Genomic DNA, 18476 nt, shown 5'->3' with positions numbered 1-18476 from the left:
CTCTTTTTCAAACCAAGTGGCTGACAGAGCTAGCCAATGTTTGTACTTGGAAACATCTGCTTCAGAAAAAGGAATGAATGTATTGCTGGTCAGTGCTTTTTTGTACTGTGGATCCAGAATAGTGGCACAAATGTTATGTTGTTCTGAATGTAGCGCTTTAAGCTTTTCATTGTCAACTAGGCGGCTTAATAAGCTCTCCGCCTACTGATATGCGTCTTGTTTTTCAGCATCAACTCGGAACATTGAAGACACCGCCTTCAGTTGGTGCTCTAGCATGCGCAACAATGGGATAGCTTTGCCCAAAGTACAGTCCTCCCTGCTGACTTCACACGTGAACACCTCAAAAGGACGAAGCATGTCTGTCAGGCTTTTAACTAGGTGCCATTCATCCACCTCTAGCCTCATGTCTTTCATAGAAGCACCCTGTGCGTTAAAGACATACTATTTGATTACCAAGTACTGCTCAAACAGACGCTCAAGCATGTAGAAGGTTGAGTTTCAACGTGTTGCCACCTCCTGGATGTGTCCTCTGACTGGCACTCTACGGTCATGTTGAATGATCCTCAGCTGCTTCCGGGCCTTAAAAGAATGGCTGAAATGTGTGCAGATTCTTCGGCAGGTGGTCAGTAACTTGCTGACTGTGTTTTCTTTTTTCAAGAAATCTTGAACAACAATGTTAATACTGTGCGCCAAATATGGCACTCTGAAATAGCCACCATCAGACATGGCCTTAACTATATTACTGCCATTATCCGTGGAAACATAACCAAATATGCGCTTTCTTGGCTGCAGCCATTGAAAGACCTTACTGTTAAACTCCTCCAAAATGTTTACTGCAGTATGAGATTTCTCCATGGCAAACATGGCTACTGTTGCATGTTTCCGTGTAGCTTGAAAAATTGTGACACTGTCAACAGCTGCAGCTATCTTGTCTCTAACCCCTGCAAAAGAGACCCAGTGTGCAGTGATGCACATGAAATCAACGGCTTGGCAACTGGTCCACATGTCTGTTGTAAGGTGGATAGTGTGAACAGCACTCTTCTGCAAAGCTGCCCCAATCACCTCCAGCACACCGTGATGTAGTGCTGGAACTGCAACCCTGGCAAAATAGGACTGGCTAGGAATCTTCCATTTAGGGCAGACTGTTGCCCCAAATTCTAGAAAACCCACCCCTTCCACAAAAGAAAAAGGGAGAAAGGTCCAGGGCTAACATTTTAGCCAGCATTGCATTATACAGACGTGCCGTTGGATGGTTGCGTTCAAATGGCGCCTCCGACCAAAACTTGCTTTTAATGGTGGTCTGGACAGTTTTCATATGTGATGAGGATCCAGACTTCTTCAACCCAGTTAGGCTCATTGATGTACTTTTTCGCATTGGTGTCTCTACCAGACTACTGTGCCTCCTAGATGTTGAAGGGGTAGAGGAGGGTGTGGGCGCTACCACTGCAGTGCTGCTGCCAGGGGTACTGTGTGTACCAGTAAAAATATCTCTTGGTTCTTCATCCCCCCCTGCACGATCAGCTCCTTGTCATCACATGCAATATCAATGGATACATTTGGATTTGTACTTTTGGCTTTCCGGATGTTACTTAGGTGTGCCTCCCACTGGATAATGTGGTGTTTTTGGAGATGACCTCTCTGGCCTCCGGTACCATAGTTGGTACCAAGCTTACCCTGACTAACTACTTGTTTACAAATCGAACAAATGACTAGGTTTTTCCCCTTTTTGCTAATACTAAAGAAGTCCCAAACTGGGCCCGGAGATTTCTGTTGGTGGTGGAGGTGTAATGCCAGATGAAGTGGAGGATGGGCGTGGCGGTATTTGACTCTGTTGTGCACTTATAGCACCACTACTTAAGGTAATGGAGGTCGAGCTGGATGGAGGTCCATGCCGGCCCTTCAGATGAGAAAATATGGAAGCTGTAGGTCGTGTTGGTGTAGTAGTTACCTGTGTTGGTGGTGGTACCAGTGGTGCCACGCCGCACACATCCTGCACAGCAGCATTTTTGGATAGGGTAAAAATGTCTGTCTGCTGCATGCCCGCTGGGGCTGGAGTGACGACTGTGATGACTGGGTCGTCAACGTCAGACTGTTCATCAGCAGCAGAATACACCACTTCTACTTCTTCTTCGTCATCACCCATAACTGAAAGCCTTGCAGGAACCTTCCTTTTACCTAGCTTTTTCAGCTGGCGTGCCTCCCTCTCAGACTGCATTGGTGGGTGCCAACCAAGATCTAGATCATCAGAAGGAAGGGGGCTTGAAGAATAACTTGTACTAGCCCTCCTTGACCTTTTCCTTTCTGGGGATCTGGAAGACAATGGATCATCAGGAGGAGTGGCTTGCTCGGCTGATACCTCCGCATGAATCTCGATTTCCTGATGTGCCCCTACTTCCGGACAAACAAGCATTGTGGGCAGTTGTGCCTCTCCATGCGCCTTTACTTGCGCTTCTACTTGCGCCTCTCAATGCGCCTCTCCATGCGCCTCTCCTTGCGCCTCTCCTTGCGCCTCTCCTTGCGCCTCTCCTTGTTGCACCTGTGGTTGTCGTTGCGGCTGTGACTGAACACTCATCAGATGAGTTACACCCTGCGTTGATTGGATGCTACTTTGCGATGAGTCAACGCCAACCTCACTAGTCGATGGTGAAAGGGCAATTGAAGTGGCTGCCTCTGCGGCACTCATGGGCTTGGGCCTAACTTGGCGAGGTGGCACTGAGACCAATGAAGCAGAGGTGCTGCTCCCAGCTTGGTCCCCGGCGGACACCGCTGCTGCAGGCATAGTTTGTTTTCCCCAAAAAAGTGGCGGCCGGCACACCAGTCTCCTGGGTAAGTGGCGCCACTTGCTGCTTCTGCTCCTTCTTACTGGCAGTGGCAACTTTCTTGGTAGAGGAGCTACGGCCACCTTTCTTTGGGCCCATCTTCTTCAGATGTCAGAACAACAGGACGCAGTTGTATGAGTTGCAGAGTTGTCTGTGGCCACACGTGATGTCACGTGACGTTGTGCACACACCGCAGCAGGACTTCTTCCTGGTTTGATTTGATTTGATTTGATTTTGAACTTGTAAAGCGCTAACAATCATCCTGAGTTAGGATATCACGGCGCTATAATAATAATAATAATAATAATAATAAGGACTTCTTCCTGGCACTACAACAAGTCTCAGTCTTTGTACACCATAAAGCAAAGGAAGCCAGAGGAACATCAGTTAAATAAATCTTGCATATGTCTTGCTTCAATTAATATTTGCAACTAGGGATTTATTATTTTATCACAACACACCCAAAAATGGAAAGACCCAAAATAAATATTGCAATTCTAATCCAAAATGGATATTTAAATTAATAGAAGAGAGACCACACAGAGAGAGTTTTTTCATGCACCACTGAGTTCCCCTGGGCATAATGGATGAAAGCAAGGCAGACTGGGTGCAGGCCTATGGCACAAAGCACACTGCCTGGCTTCAAAATGGCCCCTAGACCCCCACCCACATGGCCAGGCCCTGGAACATGCATCAAAATGGCCCCCACCCACATGGCGAGGCAATGGACCAGGCCCCAACAACACCCAACAAATCGAAATACACACAAAAATCACCCCAATCCAATGCCATTCCCCCTAAATTATGTTTAAATTCAAGAGACCCCACATAAAGACATGGCCCATGCACCACTGAGTACCCCTGGTCATAATGGATGAAAACAAGGCAGACTGGGTGCAGGCCCATGGCACAACACACACTGCCTGGCTTCAAACTGGCCCCTAGACCACCACCCACATGGCCAGGCCCTGGACCAGGCCTCAAAATGGCCCCCAACCAAATGGCCAGGCCCTGGACCAGGCTCCAACAACACCCTAAAAATCGAAACACACACAAAAATCACCCCAATCCAATGCCATCCATGCCCTAAATGATGTTTAAATTCAAGAGACCCCACAGAAAGACTTGGCCCACGCCCCACTGACTACCCCTGGGCCTACTGGCTAGTGTGGCTTTTACACGCACCCCAAAATTACCAAAACCTTCCACATAGATATAACAGTGAGCTATGCAATTCCATGCAATCCATGCCGTAAATGATATTTAAGTTCAACAAAACTCACAGAAACAGTTTTATCATGCACCCATGACTAACCCTGGGCCTACTGGATACTGTGGCTACCCACAATATATTTTTTTTAAAGTTGTGAAAAAGTTTATAAATTGTAGTTGCAGCAACTGCAATGCCCCAAACCATCAAAACCAACTTACTTGTAAAATCTCAACTCCAAAAGTGATCCAAACAAAAAGTCCATAAATATAAATATTCAGCAGCAGCCACAAAGAATAAGCTCCAGATCCAAATGAAAAGTGACCAGGACATGGACAAAGCACTGGGAGGAGCCTGCTGGATAGGCACAGGAAGTTGGAGACTCTGGGGCACTTCTTTCCTCCCAACCCCCCAAAAATGCACTACTTGCACAAAAAAGTGCAGCCAAATGTCAATCAAGTTCAGAAGGTTTATGCTGCCAGCGATAGATTCCTTGTGCAGAATTGCATTTTTTGCGATTTCGGGAAAGCGAGATGTTCAAATCACCCTCGGGATGTCAGCTGTGCAGCGCATCTACGTGTTCACAATTGTTTACTTGTGACGTATTTGCATTCTGAAAGTCTCGCATTGCAAGATGGCTGGACTCCATGGTGTACTCGCGGGCGGTAGAATAGTCTCGCGCCATCACGCCATGATATACTCGCGTTCGAAAAGTCTCGCGCGATCACGCAGCGCACGCAAACCGGGAAGAAAACAACTCAGCAAACTCAGAATCACGGTAAGCCAACACCGCGCTCGTGAGATTGTATTTTTGAAGCGCGACCAAGCAAAAAAAATCCGCCAACTCGCGAACTGCAAATTCTATGACAATTTTGTGCAATTCGTGGACTGCGAAATTGCCAAACATTTGCAAATACCGCGAGCGGAATGGATTTTCAGCCCATGCTCAGATTTAACCCAGATCTCTTGACTGGGGGTGAATGTTTTGATTTATTTTGCATTCCCTCCATCAATTGTGTGTCTTTTGCTTTCTCGCCCTAAGTGCGCCAGGTATGCCCAGACATGGGTCCTGGGCTCACTGTGCCACTGGTATCAAGCTATCCTGGCTGCAGAGGGGTGAAACCCCGAAACCAGTCCCAGGATGCTTGTTTCAGGTCCAGGGAGGACCTGCCTTTGCAGTTTGGGCTGGACTGTTCCTATGAGGCCCAGGGTCAAGACTGATTTGCATATGGCCAGGTCTAAACTGGGGTGGCATTGTGAGCAAAACAATGATGGATTTAACTCAGATCTCTTGACTGAGGGTGAATGTTTTGATTTGTTCTGCATCACGTCCATCAATTGTGTGTCTTTTGCTTTCTCGCCCTAAGTGCGCCAGGTATGCCCAGACGTGGGTCCTGGGCTCACTAGGCCACTGGAATCAAGCTATCCTCGCTGAAGAGGGGTAAAACCTTGAAACCGGTCCCAGGATGCTTGTTTTCGGTCCAGGGAGGACCTGGCTTGGCAGTTCGGGGTGGACTGTTGCCATGAGGTACAGGGTCAAGACTGATTTGCATATGGCCAGGTCTAAACTGGGGTGGCATGGTGAGCAAACGAATGATGGATTTAACCCAGATCTCTTGACTGGGGGTAAATGTTTTGATTTGTTCTGCATTCCGTCCATCAATTGTGTGTCTTTTACCATGTGTTAACACAGCGTGCACTGCCCTAAGCTCACCCCTGCAGAGCTGCCCTTTTCTTCACTCCCCCTCACTGCTTCTCTCAGTTCCCTTCCCTCACTCTCCTTCCTTTACTCCTCTTTCGTCACTCCCTCAGTCCATCTCACTTACTCCCCGTCGTTCACTCACTTTTTTTCATCCATGTTTCTCTCCCTGTCTCCCTCTGTCTCACTCACTCTAACTGCCTCACTCCTTCTTAGTTCCTTGCTCTCCCTCTCTCTTTCTCTCTCTCTCTCTTTCCCTTACCCTTAAACTCCTTTCCTCTCTCTTTATATCACTCCTCCTCTCTTCCTCACTCATTTTCCCTCTCTCTTAATTTTGTACCTTCTTTCTCATTCATCTTCCCTCACCCTCATACTCCTTCCCTAACTGTCACTGCCCTTCACTCACCGTCACTCCCTTTCCCCCTCTGCACTTTATCCTATCAGTATTTCTCACCCCTTCACTTTCCCGCTCCCTTTTCTTCACTCCCCCTCACTCTGCTTCTCTCACTCCCCTTCCCTCACTCTTCTTCCTTTATTCCTCTTTTGTCACTCCATCTCACTTACTCCCCTTCGTTCACTCCCTCACTCACTTATTTTCATCCATGTTTCTCTCCCTGTCTCTCTCTGTCTCACTCACTATAACCTCCTCACTCCTTCTCAGTTCCTTGTTCTTCCTCTCTCTCATTCTGTCCCTCTCTCTCCTTTACCCTTAAACTCCTATCCTCTCTCTTTATATCACTCCTCTTCCCTCCCTCATTCATTTTCCCTCTCTCTTAATTTGGTTCCTTCTTTCTCATTCATCTTCCCTCACCCTCAAACTCCTAGCCCTTCACTCACCGTCACTCCGTTTCCCCTCGCCACTTCCTCCTGTCTGTATTTCTCACCCTTTCACTTTCCCGTTCCCTTTTCCTCACTCCCCTCACTCTCCTTCTCTCACTCTATTCCTTACTCCCCTTCTCTCACTTCCCTGTACTAACTCCCTCCATCCCCTCACTCCACTTCTCTCTCCCTCACTCCCCATCTCTCACTTTCCCTTACTCCCATTTCCTCACTCATCATACTCCCCTTTTCTCACTCATTCTCTCAGTCCCTTCCTCCCCTTCACTCACTCATTTCAGTCATTCATTTATACACTACACATTCATTCAAAAAAAGTATGACACAGTATATAACAAATACAGCTCTTCTTGGAGAAGTGAAGTTAGTTCTTAAAAGAACTGTTTTTTGTTTTTCTGTTTTAAATTTTTTATTTATTTTTTAAAAAGTTTTATATTTTGTTTTTGGTTTTTTTTGTAACAAAAAACATAAACAGATAACGAAAAACTGTTCAACAGGAAAACCTTTTAAAAAAAATTATATGCGGGAGCATGAGTCCTGTGTAACTTTCATTTAAATGAAATTCAAACTCTGCTCTCCATAGGTGAGGATCTCATTGCAGAAATTACAACGAAGATGTACATTAGCCAAAAATGGCCGGATATCCTATCCAAACTTGATGTTGAAGGAGATGCTCCTGCTGTAGAGGTGCTGGGGACAGCAGCAGGAGGATTGGAAGCAAGGGCTTTTGTAGAAACACGTGCAAAGTTCTTAGGATGGACATTTTTAACATGTCGCTACATGGTGCGGATACTAAACGAATAATGCTTACTTGGATTTCCCCTCGAAAGCACACTTCCACATAGTCTGCTGGTTACCCTGGGGGCATTAACTTTTTTCTGCCCCTCCGGATAAGTGAAGAATTGCCAAATAAAGGACTCCTTTGTCTTCTTAGCAACAGGTTCTTCTACCACAAACTCCACATTTGAGGCAGATGATGTATCTTCTGAGTGGTGTTGCTCCGCCTTTTTTCAAGGTGAAAAACAAAACTCCAAAGATCCTTCTCTCTGGAAAGTCAAAGAGATAGTGAGGGACGTGGGTGGGGTTTTTGAACATTCTGGAAAAGAAACTACTATAAACCAATCAAAAGTATTGTTTTCAAGTCACATGACTTTACGTGCGCGCAACGGGCGCACACACATGTGCGCAAGTTGCGCGACTGTCGCAAAAACGGGAAAAGGAGGCAGGGAAGAGACTCCCTGACCCCTTAGGCCTTCTCATGGGGTCCCTGAAGGACCCCGAAGAGCAAAAAAAATGACACCATTGATGTCATTTGAAATGTCATAAGTGATGTCATGAGTGATGTCACTGACCATGTCATGAGTGATGTAATATGTGACATCATCAGCAGTGGATTGCGGGCGCACGAGTTATAGTGAGTACAACTAACTATAACAGGGGAATTTCAATGGTTTTGTAAGAGTGAAATGACCAGCTAAATTTAACTGGTGTGAAACCTATGGTTTTTTCAGTGAATATATATATATATATATTATAGATATATATATATATATATATGTATATATATATATATATATATATATATATATATATATATATATATATATTCCACTTGAAAACCACAGGTTTCAGGCACGTTATAGTTAGTTGGACATTTGACTCTTACAAAACCATAGAAATGTGTCTGTTATAGTTAGTTCAGCTAACTATAACGCGCGCCCCTGCAATGCACTTCTGATGATGTCACATATTACATTATTCATGACATGGTCTGTGACATGGCTGATGACATCACTGATGACCTCTCAGATTTATATGTAACGTCAGCAGCTTCTGCTTCTTACTCTGTTTCCCCCTGAGATCACATAGGGGTCGATTCCGATTCGGGAAAAAAAACGTCCATACGATTTGCATCCGGAGCCCTCTCCGTACGAATCGTACCCGTCTGTCCGAGTCACGTAGTACGATCCGTATTCCGTGAATCCGTCCGAATCGTCGCGATCCGTACGTATTGCAAGGCTGAAACCCCGAACCGTACGACTCGTACACATGCCGTACGACTCGTACACCTGCCGTACGACCCGACGAGTACGATCCGGACCGGGGTATGAGGACGCGATTAGTACGGTCCACGTCAGGTAAGGGCGAGTCTTACAGAAAAGCACACAAACACATACACACCGTACGATCCATACACCCCATGATCGCAGGGGTACGCACCGTACCTCTGCGATCATGTTGTGTACGAGCCGTACCCCCATCGTACGATGGGGGTACGAGTCGTACCCCATGTACGATGAGTGTACGAGCCGTACCCCCATTGTACGATGGGTGTACGAGCTGTACCCCATGGGTGTACGAGCCGTACCCCCATCGTATGATGGGGGTACGAGCCGTACCCCATGTGCGATGGGTGTACGAGCCGTACCCCCATTATACGATGGGTGTACGAGCCGTACCCCATGGGTGTACGAGCCGTACCCCATGGGTGTACGAGCTGTACCCCCATCATATGATGGGGGTACGGCTCGTATACCCATCGTACAATGGGGGTACAGCTCGTACACCCATCGTACATGGGGTACGGCTCCTGTTTCGGCGCAAACTCTGCTTTTACGGGTGTTTTCAGCTCCCATAGAAAAAGAGTTGTACGGTGCGTACCCGACACGTATCGTACTTGCTGGGTCGTAAAAACCAGCCGCGAACCGTACAGATGTCGCGTACAGTGGGTTCCGAGGGAGAATCGCACGGAGATTAGAGTCGTACGGTCTCTGTTCGATTCGTACGGAGTACGGCTCCTGGTACGAATCGTACTTTGTCGTACGTACGGGGGACGTTGCAGGGTACGATTCGTACGGGAAAAACACTCCGAACGGCTATTCGGAGCGGTTTTTGCCAAATCGGAATCGACCCCAAAGTGTGAATATGTATATTGTAATATTCACATTCATACTGACCTCCGTGGAGTTCATGAACCATCGGCGAAAGACAAAAGATTTTGAAGTCCCGGCGAAAAGAAGCTTTGAACACAAAATGTTGTTATTCATCTTGTTTTGTGTTCATAACTTTATTTTTCTTTTCTCATTGTCTGGCATCAGTGATGCTCTGTAAATTGTAGTACAGTGTTATTTTTTCAGACACCAAGAGATGGAGATTTGTTGGCGCCAGGAGTAAACCATCTGAAATACAGCTTACTGACCTTTATAACTTACTTGATCAGATATTTTTACAGTTAGAATATTTTGGGGAATTGCACTTTAAAAAAAGTTTGTTTGCATAGATACTCTCTTACTGAATTCCTTTGATAAAATCTACATTTCTGAATGATATTTTGATATTTCTCTTTTTTCTGTTGTGGTTCCTATTATCCTTCTCCCTATAGAATATATACCATTAGGAGTGTATATAGTACTACTGTGGTATATGTTCTTAAAGGAGTAGGTGATCTCTTTGCAGAGCAGTGAGCGACCTCTAAGCACTACGACAGAACTTTCCCTGAGTTCTACAGAATAGAAAATGTAAAAATTTAGATTTTTTGTTGTGATCCTTATTCTTGTTCTCCTGTGGAATACTATAAACTCACCCAGTATATTTTAAAACTATGACTTTCTGATAGATGAAAGGGGTTGGAGAGCTATCTGTTCGAGAAATTAACAAAATATACTACAGTTATTTCCGTTGATCACTTACTACCTCACAGTTTGTAATACTGCTAAAGTTTTATAAAATAGTAGTTGCTAAAAAGAAATTGTATACATAGTGCTTAGTTTAATATTTTGTTAAAGCGTACATTTCTATGTAATATGACGTCATTTGTGTTTAATGGTTTTTTACTTGTTATTGTTGTTGTGACCTGAGATGATGTAGTGCGGGAGTGTTTCTTGTAGCACTTCTTTTCTACTTTATCTAAAAGTAACTGATGCCCTTTTATATTAACAAGAATATGGGGCACCACTTTTACAAACTATAGGCGACAAAAAAAAAGGCAGGATGTGGCCACGCTTAAGGGATATTTTATGAATTGCATTTATATTTGTCACTCCTCTGATATATACAGCTTCACTTTCCTAAGAAAGTATATTTGTTATTGCTTAATAAAAACTGTTTCAAACCTAGACTAAAATTTTTGTAGCACAACCACACCTCCCCATCAGAAAAGTAAACACCACATTCTAAGTAAATAGTGCTCCTGGGAAGTATCCCAGCTGCAGACTTAAGAAAAAGAAGACCGCAACACACTTTGTTATTTTCCTGCCTGGATTTGTAGGCCCCACACAAATTCTATAAATGGCCCTTAAAATATATAAAAAAACATTTTTACCTTCACAGTCCCTGTCCACCACCTTGTGACCACTGTACAGTGTTAATAGTGTTCCTCCTCTCCCCTCAACACCTTCTATTTCCCGTATGCCTTTGTAGTGCTTCACAAAATGACTGACAACAGTGAACCGCTCCCAGCCAATAAGGAGCAAACTTGTACTCAGAACCCTTTAGTCAATAAAATGTCCATGGTGTTCCGCAGAGGGGGAGGGAATGGATGCCAACACGTCCACTTTTAATGCTACACAGTCAATGAACATTAAGCTTGGGAAGGTCCTGTTTGGAACACGTTACCAATCAGATATCCCTGATTCTCCACGGAGTGGGGGGTATCGCTGACAACACTTCTACTTGCAATGGTTTACAGCCAATGAACATTAAGCTTCAGAAAGTCCTGCTTGGAACACGCAGCCAATCAGATGTACCTGCTACTCCGTGGAGGGGAAGGGAATGGCTGGCAACACTTTGACTTTCAATGGTTCGCAGCCAATGAATATTAAGCTCTGGAAGGTCCTGCTTGGAACATGTGAGCCAATCAGATGTCCTTGCTACACCGCGGAGGGGGAGAGAATGGCTAGCAACACATCTACTTTCAGTGGTTCACAGCCAATGAACATTAAGCTCGCTGTTGGAACACCTCAGTCAATTAAAAGTTAATTTTGTTCTGCACACAGGCACAGAACACATCCTCCCACATAATATTACATTTCCTCTTAAAAAGTGACACTATCCTTGATGAAAGTGAACACTGCATTATAAGTAAACATTACTGCATATTTTATTAAAGGAAGACCGCAATACGGCGCATTGTTGTTTTCACGATATGATGTCCACAAGCCTACTGAACATTGCCGCAATACTGCGCATCGTTGTTTTGCGTGCGTGATTTCCACGGCGCAACATTCACACTACCTGTGTGTGCACCCTACACGCTGCTTGATGCAATACAGTGCATTGTTTTCCCGACGGGATTTCCAAAGACATTGCAACCTTGCCGCAATACAGCGCACCGTTTTTCTGCGGATGTGATTTCAATGGCTACGCAACATTCAACCTCCCTGCCTCTGCACCATACAGATTGCTTAAACTAAGTCCACAATGTTCCTACTATACCTTCTTATAAAATTTTTCTACTCCTACTCCTCTCAGCTGAGTCACAAAATGGCTGCCAACTCTTATTAGTTTCAACCGTGCACAGCCAATGAGCTGCAAGCTTGTGCTTGTAACGCCTCAGCCAATTAGATGTCAGAATTCTCAAATAACAATATCTGTAAATTTTGATATTTCTCAAAAACTACTGAATGGATTTACACCATGTAAACAAAAGCTTGCTTTCTGGACCAAGACCTTTCTCCCTGCCAAATTTGGCACAATTCCGTTCGGCAGTTTGACCAGTAGCCTTGTCTAAAGTTTCCCTATGGAAATTGCATGGAGAAAAATGTAAATGTAATGTAAATGTCATGGTACTTATAGAGCGCACTGTCACCAGACGGTCATCTTGCGGTGTCGCCTATTCGGCTTCCTGGCGCTGATACTCATACCGCTGTGGAACCCCTCCTGGTTTTCCCTGTGAAGTGTCCACTCCTGGGCAGGCATCCTTAGCACTGTTGGGGCCGGTGTGGAGGCTAAGCAAGCTATTGCCCAGAGTTGCAGCGTGAGGCCCGTGATTAGAATAGGCACCGAGGCGAGAATTAACAGGTCCGAGGAAATTGAGCCAGAGACCCCCGAGGCGGGAATCGAACCCCGGTCCCTGGCCAGAACTCTGCATCAGGATCTGCCGCTCTAACCATTGAGCCACACCCCAACTTTCGAAGATAGGAGCTGATCTGGAGAAATAAATTTTGGGGGAAATTTCGTAAAGATTCGTCAAACGACACCAAAGTTATAAGCAAATCAAAAAATGCTTTTCCTATGGAAACTTGGTCCTAACTATAACCACCTACTGATGACCGCCAGTAGGTAATATATATATATATATATATATATATATATATATATATATATATATATATATATATATATATATATATATATATATATATATATATATATTATATATATATATATATCCACAGTGATTGGCTCCCACAGCTTTCAACCCACCACAGTGACGGTGGCGGCGGCGAAGAAGGAGACTCAGACCCCGCAGGATATTAGGCAAGTTGATTTTTTATTCTACAACCGCACAACTCGACTTTTCGAGCAGAGTACCTTTGTTCACGTGTATATATATTACCTACTGGCGGTCGCCAGTAGGTAGTTATAGTTAGGATTGTTTTCCATAGGGAAATCGCAACATTCTATTGGGAATAACGTTGGCACCGGTTGAGGAATCTGCCTGAATTTTTCCTCAACTTTGCCTCGTGGCGCTCCGGTCCTTCCCTGAAAGTTTGGGGGGGATCCGTCAAGCGGGGGCCGAGATAAAAGGGTGGCCCCAAAACGTGTTTTTCCCATGTTAATTTCCATAGGGCGGTGGGACTCACTTTTAGCTCGAACGGCTGAATGGATTTTCACCAAACTTGGCAAAATTGTAGGGACTGGTAGCCCGATGTGCCTTTGCTATGTCTCAAGATATGTGCTCCAGAGGATTTTGAGTAATTTAGGTTCAAAAAAATATATATATCTATAGCCGCGCCTCAGTACGCGCACCGAGGAGCGCTCCGGGCGCGCCACGCGACTTGCGCACGGAAAGCTGATTGGCTCTCGGGTGTCTGTAAACATTCGAAACAGTCCGGAGCGGCCACCATCTTGTGTCTCGGTAGGATCGAGACACAAGAGGTGGCAAAAACAAAGGGGGAAATAACCAAAAGGGGGCAGGGTAGACCCCCCTGACCCCCTAGGTTTGATGTGGGGGCCATAAAAGGGTCCCGCAGGTAAATTTTTTTTTACTTTTTTCTCGATTTTCGCGGGGGGAGTGCCCGATACGCGCACCGGGGAGCGTACCGGGGAGCGTACTTTGGTGAAAAATAGTGAAAATAGTAGTGTAAAAAAATCATTTTGAGTGATTAGAGGTAGGGTAGCTCTGAAAAGAGCTTTTGGGTTCTGTGGCTGTTTTAGGTACCTACAAGTACGTCCCACACACAGCCACACGTACACAACCCCACACCCCCACACCCACACACTCCCCAGACACACCTCACACACGCACACCTCCACCCACACCCAAACACCCCACACCCCCACACCGACACCTTACACATCCACACCCACACCCACACATCCCCCACACCCACACTCACACACACACCTAACCCCTCCCAACACACACACACACACGCACACACAGATACCTCACAGACACACCCCACACATCACACACCTCCCCCCACACACACACACACACACCTCACAGACACACCCACACATCCCACACATACACACACATCCTACACACATACTCACCACACCCACACACCCCCCACATACACCTCACACACCCACACCCCCACCTACACCCAAACATCCCACACACCCACATCCACACACACACCTTACACACCCACATCCCCACCCACACCCATATACCCCACACACCTACACACACCTATACACCTCACCCCCCCAGACACACACACACACACACACACACACCTCACAGACACACCCCACACATCCCCCACACACACCTCCCCCCCACACATGGGGAAAACTCAGTGAAACAGTAAAATAATAATGTAAAGTGCTTAGAGGTAGGGTAGCTCTAAATAGAGTTGTTGTGTTGTGTGGGTGATTTAAGTACCAACATGTAGGTACCAATGCTGAGTCTTAAATTTAATGTACACCGTTTCCTCTGTAGATATCTTGTATGTTGTTACAGAAGTTATTGTGGTATATGGAATCCATATCATAGTCTGTCAGGAAAGCAGAAAGAACATGGAGGCAGGAGATGAAAAAGAGATGTCAAATACACATTGGAGATAATATAGTGGGAGAAAGGAAGTAACTATGAGCAAAATTACTATGTAACATAAAAAAGTTGCACAGTATACTATAACTCTGAATTTACATTATAATCAATTTGGTACTAGTTTATGAATTACATATAAAAATGAATAATGTCTTGAACAATTTTTGATTATTAAATATAAATGTATTTTTCTGATTCTTTTTCCAAATTTAACAGAACTCCTAACAACACATTGTCGGAAATGTCCTCATTTTCAATCAGCGAATCTACTGCTTCTACACATTGAACTAATTCATAGTCCCGTGATTCATCCATGAAATCTAAGTCTTCATTATCTACAATACATTTTTCACTGTTGTTCTCCAGAACAATTTTGAAGGAAATATTCTGCTCTCCTTCCATTTTCTTGCTGCAATTTGCATAAAAAATAAATATATCAGTAGAGATAGGGCACTGTTGGGTTTAAGTTCAGACAGGTAGTTTAGATTTTTTAACAGTGTAGTTATCTTTGGGCAGTGTATGGTATCAGGCTGGAAGTAGAAATATAAAATAGTGTATATCATAAAGCCTAAGTAAATTCATAATTATACAAGACAAGCCTAACTCCATCCATAACTATAACAGAGAAGCCTATCTCAATCTATAACTATTACAGAGGGATAGTATATAACTATCAGAAAATGTTTTCCAAATTAACTTAAAGTGCACAACATACTTCAGTTTTCAAAATAACATCTTACCTTTGAAAAAGAAGTTTAAGTTCTCAGTGAAAATCCTTTTGAAATGTACTTTAGGAAGTAGTAGTCAAAATGGCTGTGTTTCCCTCTCTTTCTTTATATATATTCATGTACATACCCAATCAAATGTCATGAAATAATAGTAGAAAATGAAAGTAACATTTTAATTGGATGTAAATTCTAACACTTCAGATGTGTTTTTGTCAAGTAATTCACCTCAGGATATTTAGAGAGGGCTACAGGCCAAATGGCTCAATGGAATTCCACCAAATTTTGGAAAATGGTAGGGACTGGTATGTAGTATGGCCTATTCTATATTTGGTGAAAGTGTCTCCAGTGGTTTTTATGTAAATTAACTTTTAAAACTTTTGGGAGCGCTCCCCGGTGCGCGCCCCGGTATGAGTACCGACAGCGCTACTGGAGTCCTCCATTTTGTGTTTCGGTAGATTTGAGACAGAAAATGGAGGAGAAACAACGTTGGGAATGGGTATAAGGGGGCATGGTAGGCACTCCCTGACCCTCTAGGTTTTCTGAGGGGGTCTTAGGAGGCCCATATAGGCGAAAAAAAATAATAATTTTTTGCGGGGGGAGCGCCCGGTACGCGCACCGGGAAGCGTACCGGGGAGCGTACTTTGGTGAAAAATAGTGAAAAAAGTTAGAAAAAGATAATCATTTGGAGTGATCAGAGGTAGGGTAGCCCTGAAAAGAGCTTTTGGGTTCTGGGGCTGATTTAGGTACCTACAAGTAGGTACCAATGCACAGTCTTGAATTCAGGAGGAATATTCTATTCCCCTCATCAGAGAAGTGCACACCATCTGCTCTGTAGATATCTTGCATGTTGTAACGCAAGTTGTTGTTGTATATTGATCCCATTCCATAGTCTCTCATGTAAGCAGAAACAGATTTATTCACATGTTTCCGTGCTTTCTCAAATTGTGGACAAAATTGGTTGGACCAGTTCCATTTCTGTCTTTGGTATATATTGGAATATACCATGGCAGTTTGTGGAAAAATTGTCATCAATTGCCCAAAGGTGTCCTTTAAAAGCATCTCCAGACCTACCCCAGTCAAAGTGCCTAGGTCATTTCCACCACAGTGCAAAATTATGAGGTCAGGGTGTGGCAGATGGTAAAAGGTTTTCACCAATGGTATCAATTGATGACATCTCAATCCTCTTTGGCCAATCCATTTTATGTGCACATTTGGTAAATCAAGATTGTGAAATGTCTGGTAGCTGCATACCTTTGAGCCCAGTGAATGTAGCTATGTCCAATAATCCAGACAGAGTACATGGTGAGAGGAGGTTCTGGTGCAGTCAGATGAAGTGTAGGAATGAAATGGCAGTTGGAACAGTAGGAGTTTGCAAAAAAAACTGTGGAGTTTCAGTGCTCTTGAATCACATGCAATGATTGGTTGATTCAGATAGTTGAAAACTGAAAGTTAGGGTGCATGGTTCTGTTATGTGAAAGAAGTAATTTGAATGGTTAAGAAAAAGTCATTTAAAGAAAGATTGCAGTGGATAAGCTGGTGTATTGAGATGTCAAACATGCTTGCTGATTTCATTTGCAACATTGTAGAATAAACTTTTAACCCTGGGAGCTCAGTGAGGAGGGTGTTGCTATGGTAACAGGTAGAAAGGGCTGAGGGGGGGAAGGGTGTTGATTTGAAAATAGAGAAGGAAGAGTTTTGATTGGTTACCATGAGGAATATGTGTGTAGAATTAGAGGTTTTCTGTGCCAATAATGGTTGCAGTGCCTGGAGAACATACCTTTTGCTCTGCTAAAGAAATATTGGTGTGTGTATCTGACACTGTTCTGAATCTCCTAAAGCATTTGTAAAGGTGAGTTATGATTCATTTAGATAGAGAGTTCAGATTAAGAAGCACATTGATTTCTTTGCTGTTGGTTTGTGTGATGCTTTTTGAAAATGCATGGTTTCTATATTTGTAAAATAGAGGATTTGTATTTTGTGAAATAGTGATGTTTCAGTAGTGAAGTTGAATGGTTGTACATAGGACTTGCACTCTGTATCTAAAATGTTATTTTAAAAATCAATTTGAGGGTAAATCAATGGGTTTCAGTAGTGAAAATGAATGCTTGTATATAGGATCTGTGCTGTGTTTCTAAAATGTTAATTTAAAAACGATTTTAATGCAAATCCATGGCTTTAACATTTTCAAGAAGGAATAAATAGTGTGCGCATAATTGTATAAAAATATTTGAATCTTTTACAAACATGTTATCTGTTTTACCTCAGATTGGGAACCAGACTGAGTTTCTTTGTTGTTGGTTTGTTTCATTTTTTGGGTAATGCTTGGTAGGAATGTTTGCAAGAGATAGGAAATGTATTTTGTAAAATAGTGACTTTTCAGTACTGAAATGGAATGATTGTACATAGGACCTGCACTGTGTTCCTAAAATGTTATTGAAAAATTGATTTTGGGGCAAATTAATAGCTTTTACATTTTTGAGAAAGAATAAAAAGTGTGTGCATGATTAAATAAAATAATTTGAAGCTTTCACAATCTTGTCACTTGTGTTACCTCAGATTAGGAAGCAGACTGAGCTTCTTTGCTGTTGGTTTGTATCATTTTTGACACCAATGATGCATTATATTTAATGTATGACGCATCATGTTTGTAGGACTTACAGTATTTCTGATGTATCTGTAAGCGCAAAAGTGACGAATTGCTGGAGTGTGTCACAAAAATGACGCAACTCCAGCAATGCATCCTTTCACATGGGGAAAGCCCCATGTGAAAGTGTTTGCCTCAGTCTTACGCCTGCTGTGAGGCAGGTGCAAGATTTTGACGTAACAGTGTCCTAAAAGTGACGCAGTGAAATCTCATAAATTTCACTGCGTCACTATTACGAGGCTTTCTGCGGAGAAATGACCCCTCTGTGTACATTACACCTGACAGAGGTATAATGTGGCGCAGAGGTTTAAA

The sequence above is a fragment of the Lissotriton helveticus genome, chromosome 6 (genome assembly GCF_964261635.1).
Source record: "Lissotriton helveticus chromosome 6, aLisHel1.1, whole genome shotgun sequence".
Taxonomy (NCBI): Eukaryota; Metazoa; Chordata; class Amphibia; order Caudata; family Salamandridae; genus Lissotriton; species Lissotriton helveticus.
This window is presented reverse-complemented; position numbering follows the sequence as displayed.